At 32.4% G+C, this 5,500-nt stretch overlaps 3 pseudogenes; all 3 read left to right on the top strand.

Moving 5' to 3' along the window:
• The first annotated feature begins 1,440 nt into the window (after nucleotides 1-1,440).
• Nucleotides 1,441-1,548, top strand: LOC144962049 (U5 spliceosomal RNA; annotated as a pseudogene).
• Nucleotides 1,549-4,205: 2,657 nt separating this feature from the next.
• Nucleotides 4,206-4,312, top strand: LOC144962050 (U5 spliceosomal RNA; annotated as a pseudogene).
• An 831-nt stretch (nucleotides 4,313-5,143) lies between these two features.
• LOC144962051 (U5 spliceosomal RNA) lies at nucleotides 5,144-5,249 on the top strand (annotated as a pseudogene).
• Nucleotides 5,250-5,500: the final 251 nt, after the last annotated feature.

Genomic DNA, 5,500 nt, shown 5'->3' with positions numbered 1-5,500 from the left:
CCCCAAAATTTGCCAATTGGGCAACCAAACACTGACAAAAATTTCCCTGGCAATAAATTTATTTTTTTTATGAAGTGTTAAACGTAGTTTTATACCCGGGTTTTGCCAGTTTGGCTTTTTTAAATCCCAGATTCCAAAAATCTGGCATTTTTAAAAAACGTTTGGCATTAAAAAAAATCATTTGGTTTTGGCTTTTTTCATTTGGCTTTTCTTTTCTTGTATTTTATTTTAAAATGAACCCCTTTTCTTATTTTTTTTAAAGCGTAAAAAAAATCTTTCCATCGGAAATTTTGCTAAAAAATACCCCCGAACTACCCCTGCCCCCTAAAATTTCACAAAAATTTCACCCCCTCGAAAGTTCCTCGTAGTTTTCTGGGAATCTCTGAAAACTGTGAAAATTTGGTCATGGTCCCCTTTTAAACCCCCAACGGAATTTTTAGTATATTCAAAAAAAAAAAAGAAAAAAAGAAAAAAAAAGAAACACGCAAGCCCCCAGGATTATAGAAAATTGTTATCAAAGGGGTGAGTAGTTTTTTGTGGGGGTGGGAGTAAAAGATTTTGGCTTTTTTTTTTGAGTTTTTTTGGGCATTTTTTGAGTTTTCCCTGGCTTTTTGTTGAAAAAAAAATTGGAACCCTGATTTATATTGTTTTTTTCACAAAAGTCCTTTTAAAAATCCCCACTGTTGTGGGGTACTTTCCCCCGACATCGGGGAACTTCGCGCCGGCGGGTAATTTGCCGCGAGATTTTTACTTATTTTTTTCTCCTAAAAAGACTAGAGGAAAAATTTTCCATTTTTAAAAATCTTTTGTCTAAAAAATCTCTCTAATTACCAATAGTGCAATATTAAAAAAATATTTATTGGCATTTGGGAGAGTTGATATGTATGTAAAGTGCCTTCTGGGGCCCAATTACATGCCAAAAAAAAAATAAAAAAAAAAAAAAAAAAAAAGGGGACAGCGTTATTGCCATAAGTGTCTTTGTAATTATAGTGATGATGTTTTTGCGGGAATTTCCGAAAAAATCGGTGATTTTCCCAAAAAAAGATTTTTTTAAAAATTGTTTACAATTTTTAGAAATATTTTTTTGATGATATTTTTAAGATAATGAAAATAAAATGGATATGGATACCACAAAGTCAATACAAAATTTATTTTGTGACCAGGGCTTTCAATTCAAGCAAAACAGGGGAAAGTTGTGTAGAGTTGCCCTTACAAACAAAAAACAAGGAGTACAAATCTTTTATTATAATGTCATTTTGAAATGCTATAACTCTTAAAGATTTTTTTTGCTTCCCTTTAAATGAAGCAATCGTACATTCACATTTGTCTTTTGAAAATTTGGTATTCCCAAGTGGGGGGGTGTAAGGATAAGTTCACCAAGTTTTTTTGGGGGTGGAGGGTCGCGGGGGAATTTCCCCCTCGGCGAATTACCGATTTCCCTACTTGGGGTTTTTTCCCAAAGCATAAATCTTTCGCCCTTTTTCTAAAGATTTCCGTGGAGAGGAGAAAAAAATGAGTTTTAGATAATTTTTAAAACCCCTATGGGGTGAATTTTCAAAAAAATGAATGGCCGTGGCAAAAGAGCGTCTTGATTAAAAGATTAGTTTCTCAAAATTTGTGAGTTGTGAGTTTTGAGGCATGCATTGCATGATGTTCCATTGCTTGATTGTGTTTTGTTTTGTTTGTTTAAATTTTTTTTTATTTTTTTTTTTTTTTTTTTGGGGGGGGGGGGGGGGGGGTATTTTTTTTTTTGGGGGGGGGGGGGGGGGGGGTGGCGTATTGACAGGGTGTTCAAGCTGTAAATTGTTTTCAGAAAAAAAAGGAGGTGGGGAAAATTTGGTCTGCTGTAGGGAATGCAGTGAAAGATTATCACCAGCTGAAAAAAAAATCTGCGAACTGAGACAAATTACAAATAAAATTTCGAGAGGGTGTTTAAGATTGACAAGGGCGCAAAAATATCGTATGTCTGTTATTGAACCTTTTGCCACCCCCAAAAATTTCCCCTTCTGTAGTCGAGTCTCGGTATAGATTCCCGGAGGGTTTCAAATTATGAATGGATAAAAAGATTAAGTAGCATTGAATGTGAAAAATGCATCCTGTCGACTAGTTCGAAGAAATAGATCATTTTATCGTATTCAATTTTTTAAATTTATTCCTTCTTTTTGAAAAATTATATTATTTCTATTCATCGATATCGAAATTAACAATTTCGAAATTTAATTATCTGAAACAATTTTGTATTAGATGATAGATGTAATGTACTTATAAAATTGGATTTTTAAAAAAATTTAAAGGGCCCCGTATGCATTAAAATTACTGCTAAAAGCCAAACCTAGTGATAAATTAAAATAATTCATTCCTAAAAAACATTCATTGAATGTTATTGGTTTTCTTCACAAGAAAAATCTTTCGCTTTTACTAAGATTGTGGGAGGAGAAAAATAATGAGTTATAGATAATTTTTCCCAACCCTTATGAGGGTGAAAATTTTAAAAACATGATGGCCTGTGGACCCAAGAGCAGTTTTATTCTTTTTTATAAAATTTTTTCCCAACATTGTCGCGTTGTGAGTTTTTTTTGGGCTAGGTTCATTTGTTGCTTGTTTTTTTTTGTTTTTTTCTTTTCTTTTTTGTTTTTGTTTGTTTTTTTTTTTTTTTTTTTTTTTTTTTTTTTTTTTTTTTTGGAGGAGGGGGGTTTTGACGCTGTGTTCAGGTGAAAATTTTTTCAGCAAAAAGGGGAGTAAGGAAAATTTTGGGTTTGTGGAGGGAATGAGTGAGAAGTAATATCATCCAGTGAAGAAAAAATTGCGAAAAATGGACAAATTCAAATTTAAATTACGAGAGAGAAAGGTGTTTAAAATTGACAAGGGCTACACTAATTAGTTCGTTGTTATTGAACCCCATTGCCCCTCCCGAAATTCCGTTTGTATCGAGTCTCGGTTATGATCCCATCGGGCGGGTTTTCCCAAATGTTTGGGGCTGAAAGATTAAATGCTTGGCATGGGTGTGAAATTCATTCTTTTGTATTTATTTCGAAGTAATAGATCATTTTATCAGTTCAACCAAATTTTTTTAAATTTTTCCCCCTTTCCCTTTTAGTAAAAAACTATTTTTTTCTTATTCATGCTAGCGAAAAAAAATAAATTTTTAAAAAATAAAATTTCTGTGCAATTTTGTTTTAAAACTGGAGATTTAATGTAGTTTTAAAATTGGAGTTTTAAAATTTAATAGCCGTATGCATTAATTTACTGCAAAAAACCCAAACCTCGGATAAGTTAAAAAAATTCATTCCTAAAAATACATTCATCGAAAGTACTTGGTTTTTTTTCAAACGATAAATTTTTCGTTTTACTAAGTTTTCGTGGAGGGGAAAAATAAATTTACAGATAATTTTTCCAACCTCTATGAGGGTAAATATTTCAAAACATGAATGGCCTGTGACAAAGAGTTCTTGTCATTTTTTTTCTTGAATTATTTTTCCCCAATTTTCGAGTTGTGATTTTTTGAGGACCATTGTGTTTTTTTGTATGTTTTTTTGCGGGTTTTTTTTTTTGTTTTTTTATTTGTTTTTTGTTTGTTTTTGGGGGGGGGGGGGGGGGTGGGCTATTGACAGGGTGTTCAAGCTGTAAAAGATTTCGCAAAAAGGGGAGCAGGGAATTTTGGGTCGTGGAGGGAATGCGGGAAGTATTATCACCATCTGAAGAAAAAATTGCGAATGAGACAATTCCCAAAAAAACTTAGAGAGAGGTGTTTCGATTTAAAGGGTGACAATTAAAATACGTATCGTTGTATTGAAACCCTATTGCCCTCCAGAAAAATTTTCTCTGTAGTCGAGCTCGGGGTTTTGATCTCCAAGGGGTTTCAAAATTTTTCGAATGGACTGCAAAAATTTTAAATAGTTACATGGTACAATGCATTTTTTTGCGTACTAGTTCGAAAAGATTATTATAGTCCATTCAATTTTTATAATTTTCCCTTCTTTTTGTAAAATTATTTATTTTTTTTTCCATGACTATCGAAAATTAATCAATTTCGAATATTTAATTTTCTGTAACAATTTTGATTGAAAAGGTAGATGTAATGTACAATAAAAATTGGGGGAGTTTTAAAAAATTTAAAAGCGTATGCATTAAATTAATGCTAAAAAAAACGAACCCACGTGATTAATTAAAAAATATTCTTCCTCAAAATTTAAATTTATTTGAAGTTACTTGGTTTTTTCTTCACAACGCTAAATCTTTCCCCTTTTCTAAAGATTTCCCTGGAGAGGGCAAAAAAAAGGTCTTGATAATTTTTTCCCCCCTCTTGGGGTGAATATTTTAAAACAGATGGCCTGTGACCCAAAAAGCAGTCTTGATTATTTTCTTGAATTAGTTTCCCAAATTGGCCGTTGTGGTTTTTTTTTGAGGATTCATTTTCCCTTGTGAGTTTTGTTTGAGGCATTCTTGCGTTATTGTTTGTTGTTTTTTGTTGTTTTTTTCTTTCTTTTTGTGTTTTCTGTTTGTTTTTTTTTTTTTTTTTGTTTTTTTTTTTGGAGGAGGGGGGAGGGGGGCTGTTGACGCTGTGTTGGGGTTTGAAAAATTTTTTTAGCAAAAAGGGCAGTAAAGGGAAAATTTGATTGGTTGCTGGAGGGAATGCTGAGAATATATTCCCGCTGAAGAAAAATCTGCGAAACCCGAGACAAATTACAAATTAAATTCGAGGAGGAGGTGTTTTCAGATTTACAAGGCTGGCCATAAAATTTGTATCGTCTGTTTTGAACCCTAGCCCTCAAAAAAATTTCCCCCTTGTAGCGGTTCGGTATTGATCTCCCCCCGGGGGGTTTTTAAATTTCGGGATGCAAAGTTAAGTAGCATTGCAGGTACAAAGATTTTCGTTCTAGTTCGAAGTAAATCATTTTTGCCATTTTAAATTTTTTATAATATCTTGTCTTTAGTAAATTTATATTTTTTTCTATTCTCGACTATCGAAAATAATCAATTTAAAAATTTAATTTTTGTAACAAAATTTTTAAATTAAAATGATAGATTGAATGTTTTTTAAATTGGAGTTTTAAAATTAGTAGCCTACGCTTTATTTACATGTAAAAGCAAACCTCGTGTAAGTTAAAATAATATTCATTCCCCCAAAAGGGCATTCTTTTGAAGTTTTTGGTTTCTCTTAAACGTAAAACTTTCGCCTTTTACTAAAAATTTCTTGGAGAGGGGCAAAAAAGGTCTTTGATAATTTTTCCCCAACCCCAATGGGGTGAATATTTCAAAAAAATGAATGGCCGTACACCCAAAAGCAGTCTTGATTACTTTGTTTTTTGAAAAAAATTTCCCCCAAAATTGTGCGTTGTGAGTTTTGGTTGAGGGATTCTTGCCGTTTGGTTTTGTTTGAGGGATTCATTTTCGTTCATTTGTTTGTTGTTTTTTTGTTTGTTTGCTTTTTATTTCTCTTTTTTGTTTTTGGGTGTCTTTTTTTTTTTTTTTTTTTTTTTTTTTTTTGGGGGGGGGGAGG

The sequence above is a fragment of the Berghia stephanieae genome, unplaced genomic scaffold (assembly GCF_034508935.2).
Source record: "Berghia stephanieae isolate SIO BIC M18660-M18661 unplaced genomic scaffold, UCSD_Bste_1.3 scaffold5633, whole genome shotgun sequence".
In the NCBI taxonomy this organism is placed as follows: domain Eukaryota; kingdom Metazoa; phylum Mollusca; class Gastropoda; order Nudibranchia; family Aeolidiidae; genus Berghia; species Berghia stephanieae.
The sequence above is the reverse complement of the archived record's forward strand: the minus strand, read 5'-3'. Positions and strand labels throughout refer to the sequence as shown.